Source organism: Nomascus leucogenys, chromosome 20, assembly GCF_006542625.1.
Source record: "Nomascus leucogenys isolate Asia chromosome 20, Asia_NLE_v1, whole genome shotgun sequence".
In the NCBI taxonomy this organism is placed as follows: Eukaryota; Metazoa; Chordata; class Mammalia; order Primates; family Hylobatidae; genus Nomascus; species Nomascus leucogenys.
In genome coordinates, this window is record NC_044400.1 from 71,160,995 (window position 1) to 71,173,543 (window position 12,549).

At 42.2% G+C, this 12,549-nt stretch overlaps 1 pseudogene; it reads right to left on the reverse strand.

Moving 5' to 3' along the window:
* Positions 1 to 1,516: 1,516 nt before the first annotated feature.
* Positions 1,517 to 11,506, reverse strand: LOC100580121 (annotated as a pseudogene).
* Between the last annotated feature and the right edge of the window lie 1,043 nt (positions 11,507 to 12,549).

The following is a 12,549-nucleotide window of genomic DNA, read 5'->3' on the forward strand; positions in this document are numbered from 1 at the left end:
GTGGCTGGTGATAAGAAACCGCAATGAGCACAGGAAGCAGATTTGGCTTGAGAGGGAGCCCTGGGGAGGAACAGGTGATAGGCCCAGGGGCTCCTGGTTAATAAAAATGACTCCTGCGAAGTCCACCTCCTAGGGTTCAAAGGAGATGCATGAGTGGAATCACTACCTGGTGAGTTCTGATGATGATCTTTCCTAGGCTGTGGACGTGGGACTTGGGAATCCTGCCATTAAACTCTTACCTCTGAATGTTCCTGCTTTGTTTTTTAATCCAACATTCCTAAAGCCTTTCATCCGCATTTCTGGACTCAGCCTATTGCTGCAGCAGATCCTCGTTGGCTGTTTAATGATAGTCTAATGAGGTCTCAGAGTGTCCTGAAGGAACGCTTCTGGCCAGCAGCTTTCCCTTTAAGGAGGGGGCCTTTGAATCTAGGTCTGCATTAAGTATGAATCAAGTTTTCCGTCTGTGTCTGGTGCACACATGAGTGAAATCCACCTCCGTATCACTCGTTCCTAGAGGGGATTTTCTCTCTGTATTACACCTGCAGAACGCCATCCTCTTTTCTCTGGCAAGCCTGGATACATGATTAATATTTTAAGCCTCCCAGGTTCCGCTTTCCCTAGTTTCAAAAGTGCCTGAATGTTGGACTTTTAAAAAATGTATTTATCTCCCCATCCAGGCTGCTGAGGAGAAATTGCAAGTAGAAGGCACAGCCAGGGGGGCCTAAACAAATCCGGGCAAATCTTTAAATTGCTTCTGCAGTCATTGGGGTTTTCTTTCATTAGCATCTCGGATGCTACTTCTCTCTTGCTGACCTTCATTTTGGAGCGGAAGGCAGAACAGTTTTAAGAGGGCATTATATCTTTTCCTTTGGAAACAGAGACTTGAACTGTATGGCCAGTGTTAGCTCAGTTCAGAGAGAAATGTGTCTGGCTTCCCTTCCTCTCCTGGCACCACCATCTTCCCAGCTTGGGTCCAGGAAGACTCTTCTGATTTTTCTCTCCTGAGCTCCCTCCTTCTGTTCAGGAGGCACTGCAGAAACATCCTCCACAAGGCTTCTGGCATTCCCCTCACGAAGGGCTGCAGGCACCTTGTTATCTCCCCATCCGCAGTATCCTTACAGCAAGGCTCCTTTGCCCAAGATGCAGAAAAAGCCTTAGATATGAGGGCAGGAAGGGCCGGCTACACACCCCTGAACCTACAATCTGACTGCTTATGTTCAAATTCAGTTCTGACACTAATTCTTAACTAATTCCAGTCCTAGGAGACTTGGGCAAGTCCCCTAATTACTTTAAGTTTCAATTTCTTTACCTGTAAAACCAGGGATGGTAATAATAGTCAATGAATAATAAAGAGTCAATAAATAATAAATGAAAGTAAAAATAGGACTCACATGTGCAAACATGTATAATATATTACAAAGATCTACTGTATGCATTTATTACACAGATGACTGGAGTTTAGGAACCCTGGTCTGCAAAGATCCTAAGTTCCCATCTACTTCGAAATCCCTAAGCATCAATACCTATAATAGATAAATATTGAACAATCATGTCTCTGTTGGGTAGTAAAGACACAATTCACAGCCATGTTGGTAGGCATGAAGGATAGCTTACTGTCTTTTTTCTTATTCTGCTACTCTGCCAGCAGATGGACCTTGGCATCCTCTGAAGAAATGATAGTTTTTATCTAGCATTGATGCCAAGGTCCAACTCAGAAATGCCACTCAGCATCTGGTTGGAAAACATCTTCTTGTTCTTCTTTGCTGAGGAAATGTGGATGTTTTCTGGAAGTTCATAAAGACAATCCTCTGCATTCCTTGGCTTGACTTTCTGTTCCTCATGTTCCACGATCCCTTTCCTCTTCTTTAGCTCTGTCTCAGTGTACTTCATCATGTCTGCATCCTCATCCCTTCAGTTTGTTTCTGCAGAAAATGATGTCCCCAAGTGAAAGTCTTCCTCTATACTGATTTTATCTTTGCTCTTTTCCTTCAGTTTCTTCATATCCACATCACCTGTCTTCATCTGAAAGGGATTTGAGTGGTCTTTTCTTGTAACTTCTTTCCCAACAGCAGGGCCACAGCACTCGTTGAATCTCTTCCTTATATTATGTACTTCTCTGGTCTATTCCAGTTTTAATTGAACCTCCTCTGCATCATCTTCATCTTCCTCTGACTCTCATTCATCCCAGTGCCAACAGAAAGTCTTCCTGGTGACCAGCATGGTGGCACCAGCCCTGTGGTCCAGCCACAGTGCCACTGTGCCTTGAGGTTTGCATTTAAGTATGAATTTTTGATAAAACAACTTCTAGTAGCTCTAAGTGAGGTAGACTTGTGAGGCTGATAATAAAGATAAGAAAAACAGTTTAAAAACAGCTGCAATGGGCCGGGCACGGTGGCTCACGCTTGTAATCCCAGCACTTTGGGAGGCCGAGGCAGGCGGATCACGAGGTCAGGAGATCGAGACCATGGTGAAACCCCGTCTCTACTAAAAATACAAAAAAAATTAGCCGGGCGTGGTGGCGGGCGCCTGTAGTCCCAGCTACTCGGAGAGGCTGAGGCAGGAGAATGGCGTGAACCCGGGAGGCGGAGCTTGCAGTGAGCCGAGATTGCGCCACTGCACTCCAGCCTGAGCGACAGAGCGAGACTCCGTCTCAAAAAAAAAAAAAAAAAAAAAAACAGCTGCAATGATGAAAACTAATAAACAGGCAATGTCAACCAGAATGGACAAAATATAGTGGCGCAAGACTAAAGAAGAACACATTCCAAAATATGGGGAGGGAGGGAGGTGATACAGTCCGTATATTTATCCCACCCAAATCTCATGTTGAATTGTAATCCCCAATGCTGGAGGTAGGGCCTGGCGGGAGTTGCTTGGATCGTGGGGGCAGATCTCTCATGGCTTGGTGCTATCTTTTTGATAGTGAGGTCTTTCAAGATCTGGTCATTTAAAAGTGTGTGGCAACCCCTCCCACAACTTTGCTAGCTTCTTAATTTTGCCATGAGACATGCCTGCTCCTCCTTTGCCTTCCACCAGGATTGTAAGCCTCCTGAGGCCTCCCCAGAAGCCAATCAAATGCCAGCATCATGCTTCCTGTACAGCCTACAGAATTGTGAGCCAATTAAATCTCTTTTCTTTATAAATTACCCAGTCTCAGACATTTCTTCATAGCAATGCAAGAACAGCCTAACACAGCAGGTTTTAGGAATAATTTTCAGGTTCCCCCTGGGGCAACTGGCTGGTTGAGGGCATCATTCGACTATGGCAGAGAATATTTGAGGGAAAGAAGATTTGGAGAAAAAGGAGTAAATTCAGTTGTGAATATGTTGAGTTGAAGTTTAAATAGGGAAGCAGATAAAGACAGCAGCAGGTAGCTGGATACAGAAATATGAAGCTGAAAAACATAAACATGGAATTTGATGCAGAGGAAATAACAGATCAACCCCCCTGTAAGTGTGTAAGGTAAGAATAATAAAAGTGGGCTCAAGATAGATCCATGAGGAGCACCAATATTTTTACATGTCTCTATGAAGCTGTCAGAAAAGGTAGACAATTCATGTGCAATTGCCAATGATAGTTTAAAGCACCAAATTCTGAGTCAGGCTCACTGGCCTCCCTTCCCAGATCCACCACTTAACACTCTGGGCAAGTCCATTCAATTCCCTGAGCCTCAGTTTTTCTGTGTGTAAAATGGGAATACAGTAGGACACATTTGCTGTGAAAACTCAATGGAATAATGTGGGTAGAGTGTTGAGCCCAATGCCTAATACATGCACATATAAATATTTAATAAGTATTAGATACTTTAAGTGATTTGGGGAAAAAGGGCTTAATATGCTTGCGTTTTAAGATTTCTTCAGTTCTCCAAATGTGAGTTGTTCCCCAGGCCACCGGTGTAGGGAAAGATCTTTAACAGGTTCTTTTGCATTTTCTCTTAGATGGATTGCTGAGCAGCCTCCAGGAATCCTTCACCTTTTCCCCTCTCTTGACAGCTTCCTGCTCTACCTTAGGGATCATTCCACGTTCTCCTCACTAGGCAACAGTATAGTAATCAACCAAACAAATAAATAAAACAGTAAGATAATTTCAAATAGTTCTATAGACCGTTTATGTGCCTCCAAAATTCATACGTTAAAACATAATCCCAAATGTGGGGGGACATAATATAGATGTGATAGTATTTGGAGGTAGGTTTTAGAGGTAGATTAGCATCTACACTCACAAATGGGATTAGTGCCATTATAAAATAAGCCCCAAAGAACTCCCTTCTCCTCTCGCCATGTGAGGTCACAGCAAGGAGATAGCTGTCTGTGAATCAGAAGGATGTCCTGATGGAAATGGACCATCCCAGGCACCGAATCTGCACTCACCTTGATCTTGGACTTCACAGCCTTCCAAACTGTAAGCAATAAATTTCTGTTTTTTATAAACCACCCATTCTATGGTAGTTTGTAATAGCAGCCCAAATGAAGTAAAACAAATAGTGATAAAATAATGAAAAATAAACAGAAAGCAGTGATAGAATAAGTCTAAGGTGGATCTTTCCATCAGTGACACTGAACACAAACTTACACCCTAAATATGTGAGTGAATGTGTGGAGAGGTATGGATGGATACTAGAGTTTCTTATTTGAGCAATTATTAAAGCCAGGCATGAGGCTGGATGTCTTCCTAGATTTGCATTTCTCATTTGCAACTTTCTTTTTCCCTCTTGAATTAAGCAAACCCAACAAAAGAAGTGCTCTCCACTCCCTTTCCAGTGAGCTACAAAGAAAACGATGCTTTGAATTAGATGATAGATTTTTCTGTTTCTGCCACTCTAGGCACCTCCACAGTTTAAGGCGTTTGATGAATGAGAATATAAGGTTCAAAGTTTCTACCATGTAGAGCATGAACTAGTAGAATTTCTTTCCACTAAACTAAAATCCACAGTAGCACTGCCTACTTAGAAATAACATAACAACCTCTCAAATCTGCACAGGGATTGACAAGTTTGGAAACTTTTGGAAACTTGATTATATTTAAGACCCACAGCCACCATATGAAACAGTATTTTCTCCAATTTGTAGATGAGGAAACTGAGGCTCAGAGGTTACGTGACTTTCCAAATATGCTACTTAGTGTTGAAACTAATATTTGAAGCCATTGCCCATCTGTCTGTGGGTTCACTTTCCACCACTGTTATCCCAGGGCCCCTGAAATAGCCTTGGGTCAATTTATAACATTGGATCTGTCTGAAATTGCTAGCATTGACTCTCAGTCAGCCATAACATGCTGCGTATGTTTACTGTGGTTTCCCTGGCCTAGGGGTAAAAAAAAGACATCACTGTTTTTCTGGCTCACTCATCATGCTGAAAGACAAGACTTGACTGAAAGTGTGTCCCCTACCCTCTGGACAGTCTCAAGAAGGTTTCTAATGTGGACTTGCTCAGGCTGCCCCTACGCAATGCCTCTGCTGTCCTTGAAGATCCCTTGGACACTTCATTCTCATCTCTCATGCCCACGGCTGGTTCCATCTGCCCCTTCCCCTGTTGGCTCAGAGAATGAAACTGCTGCTAAAGGCCCTGGTATTTGTATTTGTACTATTTCTGTTCAGCATTTTATTCCTTGCCCACCTCAGGCCCCATGGTGTCAATGCAAGTTACTCTGGAGTGGAATGCTTCTTACATCACTTCATTTAGGCCTCCCATAAGTGTCCTGACATGGTCTTAAGTCTGAACATCTCTGCGTTACATATGAAGAAGCAGATGTAATCACCCAACAGGTTCTTCTTGACAACTGCACAGACCAAATCAATTCACTGTGACCGTTGTATTGCAGTAAAGAGTTTAATTAATGTGAGTCCAGCCACACGAAGCAACTAGAGTTTTAACTCAATTCAGTCTCCCTGAAGGCTCAGAGGTTAGGATTTTTCAAGGATAGTTTGGTGGGCAGGGGTGTGGGGGATGGATGCTGCTGATTGGTTGGGGGTGCAATTATAGAGGCGTGGAAAACAGTCCTCCTGCACTGAGTCTGCTTCTGGGTTGGGGAGCCACAAGATAAGTTGAATCATGAGTCACAAATCTAGGTCGGGTCAGCAGTTGATATAATGCAAATGTCTGAAAAATAGCTCAAAGATCAATCTTAGGTTCCCCAATAGTGATGCTATTTATAGTAACGATTGGAGAAGTCACAAATCTTGTGACCTCTGGCCACATGACTCCTGGTCAGTAAGGGATTATGGAAACTATCACTACATTTTAGCAGGATTCGGGCTCCTCCCATAATCCTAATCTAGTAGCCTTTTATTAGTCTTACAGAGATGGTTTTAGCCCCCAGAGAAAGAGGGGATCAGTTTTAAGGAGGGGCTGCTATTATCCTTGCTTCAAAGTTAAATTATAAACTAAATTTCTCCTGTAGTTAGCTTGGCCTGTGTCCAGCAATAAGTGAAGACAGCCAGGCTGTGAGGCTAGAGGCAAAATGGAGTCAGCCATGCGAGATTTCCCCCACTGTCATGATCTTTGCAAAGACAGTTTCACAGAGACTCAATGAAGTTAAGCCATTTGTTCAAATCCAAATAGGTAGTAAATGGGGGATTTAAACCCAGGTCTGTCTGATCAGCGAGTCCACGTGCTTAACCTCAATACTCCATAGGATATTGTGATTTATAAAAAGGAGTATGTATTTGGTCTTCATCCAGTTCCTGGTACAGAGCTCCTAAAACCCTTGGAATTTCCTAAGTGAGCTGAGCAGTAAAGGTTAGAGTAGAGTCTACTGTTATTCATTACAAACTCCTTTCACACACACCTGAGCTTATGTGAATATGGTGATTATTGGAAAGCCCAGAGACAACTACAGGATGGGGTCCGGTTGCCAGGAAAACCAACCACATAACTACAGGGTTGGAACTTCCAGCCCCACCTCTGACCTCTGGAGAGGGAAGATGGGTTGAAGGTTGAATTGATCACTAATAGCCAAAGGTTTAATAAATTATGCCTGTGTAATGCATCCTCCAAAAAACCCACAAGAAAGAGACAAAAGAAAGAGGTTCACAGAACTTGCGTTTAGTGACCACGTGGAGGTGCAGGAGGGTAGCCTTGCTCTGAGAGGGCACAGAAACTCCACACACCTTCCGTACCCCTTGCCCTACACATCCCCTCATCTGGCTGCTCCTGAGTTGTATTTTTTGGTAATAAACTGGTAATCCAATATGTTGTGTTTTCATGAGTTCTGTGAGCTGTTCTAGCAAATGATTGAACACAAGGAGGGCATCATGGGAACCTCTGATTAGGAGCTCTAGGGGTTAAGAGAAACATTCCCCTTTGCTCTTTGAAGATTCACTAAAAGTCAATGGATTGTAAATTAAAAATAGAATCCTAAGCCCCCCACCAACTGAACAGACACCCTTTTGGCCAAGGGGACTCCAAAGAAATGTTAAAAAATTGAGTTCCTGGCCATAAAGAGAAAGGAGGTTGGACATGTCTCATTGTACCTCTTCCTTTTTGGAGTTTAGACATAATAACTGACCAGCATTGATGTTAAAATAGAGATCATAAGGCTGACAAAAAGACTATTTGTAGCAATAAGATACCAAATCATAAACAAGACCTAAGGCCACACAAGGTAAGGGTTAAGTCACACCCACAGGCCATCACCCTTGCTACATAAATCCTTATCTTAAGACATTCCTTTCTGCTGATTCCAAGTTTTAGACAGAGCCTTATTCCTTTAACCAACTGCAAATCAAAGAATCTCTGAACCTATAAGGTGTAAGCCCCCACTGCAAGACATCCCATCTTCTTGGTTGAACCAATATATATCCTCCACATATTGATTTATATATTTTCCTATAACTCTCACCTTCCTAAAAGGTATAAAACCAAACTGTAATCCAACAGCCTTGGACACACTTTCTCAGTACTCCCTGAGCCTGAGGACCCTGCTTCCCAGGCCTGTGGTCATTCTTATTATTTCAGAATTAACATTTAAAAAATATTTTTACAGAGTTTGTGTTTTCCATTAACATGACAAAGGCAGATTATTAGGATAAATGGCATACACATTTATTAACATGCAGGGAGAAGAATCACAGAATGATTACCCCAACCCCGCAATTGGTTACAGAGGCTTATCTACCATCTTGAGGTTACAGAAAGAATGGAGGCTTGAAGCATGGCCAAAAACAGGTTATGGTGGTAAATTGAGTAATAATAACAATATAGGTTATGGGAGGGAGAAAAGAGAGGCCTGGCTAGCAAAGGTGGTTTTGTTATGTAGGTGAAACCTCACAGGTAGCAGCCCTCAAAGAGAATAGTTGGTAAATGTGTCTTTGAGACCTTTAAAAGTGTCAGGCTCTTGGTTAATGTTTTCTGGACCTGGAAAAGGGAGGACCTCAAAGAAAGCCTGGCAGCATCAATGCAGATATTTTCTGCAGATGCTAATCTCCCCTACGAAAGACAGCTCTTTCAGAGATCCTTCTGGTTGCATACTCTCTGAACAGCCATCTCAAAATATGTCAAAGCAGTATATTTTGGGGTGCAATATTTTAGTTTCATTCATAGCCAAGTTAAACAGGAGCTGTGGATAACCTGGGGCTCCACTACATGAGATTGGCATCTGAAATGGGGTGCAGTGTTGTGAAGCTTACCCCTTTTGGTGGAATCTGATGCTATCTAGAGACAGCATCAGAATTGAGTTAAATTAGGACACAATCAGTGCCCACTGAGAAGAAGAGAATTCCTTAATGTGGGTGAGAAAAAACCTACACATTTGGGTGACCAGAAGTAAAGTGTAATGAGCAAAGAAAGAGTGTTTGTTTTCTTTTTCACTCCCCTATTCCCCTAAGGGAAAGCACTCAGTTTCAGGGAAGGGACACAAGCACACAAGTTTTGTCGAGCCACAGCAACTCTGCTGCCTAATATGATGCTGCACTCAGAATTATCCCTTGATCATCCTCACAGACTCATGTCAAAATGCCTGAGATCAAAAGGTTGCAGGTAAACAGCTGAAGAAAAGAAGCAAACAGTGCTCAGTCATCAAAACATGAGGGAGCTGTCTTACACACACACACACAATTACACACAAACACACAGTGTCTATGGGATATTTGGAGTGTAAGACAACGGCATTTTAGTAACCTGCCTCACCCTGCTTAACTGATCTGAGAGTGTGTCTAGAGGACCAGTGTACCTTCAGCCCGTAGCACAGCATGTGATACAGAGTAGGCACTCAAAATACTATTTTCAGTGAATAAATAGAAGACTGGAGTGTCTAGATATTACTGTCTTATTATTGAAGCTTTTGAACTAATTTTTTAATCACTCATTTTCTAAAAAGGAGCAGTGAGTTTTAAAGATGAGAGCCAAGTTGAATATATGCCTGAGTTCAAACAGGACCTTTCACAAGCTATTTGGTTTTCTGAATTTCAATTTACCAAACTGCAGTAAAGAGCTGGTCCCAGAACAGTGCTCACCCAGAACAGCGAGCACAGGATACATACTCATTCTTTCTCCTTCTTTATTGGTAACTTTGATCCTCAGTGACCTCTTTTTATCTGACCCTTTAAGGTGCAAACAACAGGAAATAATCTTAGGAGTCAGGACACCTGATCTTAGCACTAAATCTCTGGGCAGTCAGTTAAATCATTCAGGACAGCCACCTCTCACATACCTAATCAATAAAATAAGACAGGAATAGGCATCTTAGCAGGTATTTGTAAAAAGGAAATTAGACTCTACCTTCAGCAGAACACATAACAAATCCCACTTTTTTCAGTCTTGCTGTGGGGGTATCCTGTGCATTGTGGAATCTTTAGAACCATCCTGCGCCCCTCCTTTCTTTGTGTTAAACAAAAGATATTTTACATCCTCTATCCCTACCCTTCACTTACAAGCAAATGTATACCCTACTTAGAATAAGAATTAAAAACAAAACACACTCCTGGGTACAAATTTGAGTCCTCACCACATTTTCATCCCTTGCCATCTGAAGAGAGGCAAGAATCCTTCTCCCTCCTACTCTCATACCAGCCAAGGCCACAGGCTCTTTTCATAGCCTCTGGAGGCTACTCCTTAATAAGGACCATACTGCCTCCCTAACCCTTCCTTACTGCTATTTAAAACCTTGTCACAGCCGGCATGGTGGTTCATGCCTGTAATTCCAGCACTTTGGGAGGCTGAGGTGGGTGGATCCTTTGAGCTCAGAGTTTGAGACCAGCCTGGCCAAAACGGCGAAACCCCATCTCTACTAAAAACACAAAAATTAGCTGAGCATGGTGGCATGCGCCTGTATTCCCAGCTACTCGGGAGGCTGAGGCACAAGAATCACTTGAACCCAGGAGGCAGAGGTTGCAGTGAGCTGAGATCATGTCACTGCTCTCCAGCCTGGGCAACAGAGTGAGACCTTGTCTCAAAAAAATAAATAAATAAAACCTGGTCGCTCATCCCCTGGGAAAGCAGAGCACATCCATTCTTACTCTGCAAATCTGTAGATTTCTGGTCTCCAAATTCTACTTAATCTTTTGAGAACATCAAGCTTTTTTGTCAAAATTGTGGGGACTTGATCCAACAGTTCAATTTCTGGGTACATATCCAAGATAATTGGAAGTAGGATCTGAAGAGATATTTGTATACCTATGTTCCCATGTTTCTAACAGTGTTATTCACAATGACCAAAAGGTGGAAGCAACCCACATGTCCACTGATGGATGAATGGATTAACCAAATGTGGCATATTCATGCAATGTGGTTTTATTCCACCTCAAATAAGAAGAAAATTCTGACACGCGCTAAAAAATGTATGAAACTTGAGGACATTACACTAAGTGAAATAAGTCAGTCACAAAAAAACAGATACTGTGTGATTACACTTATAAGAGGTACATAGACTGGTCAAATTCATAGAGACCTGATGGTTACCAGGGCTAAGGAAAATGAGGAATGGGGAGTTAGTGTTTAATAAATACAGAGTTTCACTTTTGCAAGATGAAAAAATTCTGGAGATTGGTTGCACAACAATGGAAATATACTTAATCCTAGTCAACTGTACACTAAAAAAGGGTCAAGATGGTACATTTTCTATTATATGTACTTTACCACAGGCAAGAATAAAGATAAAATAAAAAACAAAAATGGAGGATCCTATATCCTCTCTTCATCTCTGCAGCATAGATTCCACAACCTACTCAATAGTTTTGTGTCTGCATTTTGTTTGCACTCACTCTTGTTTCTTAAAGTTATAGGAGAACCTTTCTTCCTCTCTGCATGATCCTTCCTTGGCCATTGCAATAGGAATGTTCATCTCTCCTTGTCCTTTCCACTTCTCACAAGGAGGTGAGGCTTGTCTTACTAGGACAGGACAACACATCTCTTTCTTCTTTCCTTCTCCCTTTCTGGAGCCCAAACTCTGTGTCTTCTCTAATTCCCACCTTTTTTCTCATCAGGGTCACATGTGAGCTGTCTTCTGCATCCTGCCCCCATGGGATATGCTTTTTCCAGGTCCTGCATTGGGTAACATGGTCCATTTCAGCCATGGTGCCAAGCTCAACTGTCCAACTGCAGCTTTGCTGGCAATAAAACTGGCTTCCTTAGAATTATTATCTGGTTCCTGGGGCTATTTTTTACTTGGTTCAGAACCCACAGAGGATCAGTCATGATTAGTTATTGCCCTCTCTACCCAAAGGTCCAGAAACAAAGCACTGTTTTTGGTTTTGTATCAACCTTGAAAAACATGAGAAGCAATGGCCTAAATTAATACCCAAATAATATAGTGTGTTCCACCCATTATTCAACAATTATACTGGTAGTTGGTCACTCTCTTAATATGTTTTTTATTTTTTATCATATTTTTTAAGACAGAATCTCACTCTGTCACTCAGGCTAGAATGCAGTGGTGTGATCTTGGCTCACTGTATCCTCCATCTCCCGGGTTCAAGCAATTCTCCTGCCTCAGCCTCCTGAACAGCTGTGATTACAGGCACCTGCCACCATGCCTGGCTAATTTTTGTATTTTTACTAGAGACAGAGTTTCACCTTGTTGGCCAGGCTGGTCTCGAACTCCTGGCCTCAAGTGATCCACCTGCCTTGGCCTCCCAAAGTGCTGGGATTACAGGCATGAGCCACCATGCCTGGTTTATCTTAGCATGACTTGAAGTTGTCACTTCACTGAGAAGATCTTAGGTTCCCCTTTACAGCTCCAAGCTCTGTGTCAGGTGCAGAGTAAAGCTCATGTCTGTTCATTGATTGATTGATGGTTATTAGAACACAAAAGAGAAAATAATTCTCTAAGGACTGCCCTTTTTGGTCACTTTTACATGGGCGTGGGCAGATGTCACCCTTAGTAATTGGCAGCATGATAGAGCAAAAAGAATTGGAAACTGGGAATAAGAAATGTCTCATCTAACTGATTTAGATGAATCATTCATTTAAATTTGGTGAATTTAGGCATCAAGTTGTGTGGCAAATTGCTCACCCTTCTGAATCTCCATTTCCTTGTCTATAAAATTAGGGTCTTTGCATTGATGTCTAAACTCCCTTCTATTTTAAACATACTCTTAATTGTATGACTCAGTTGTAC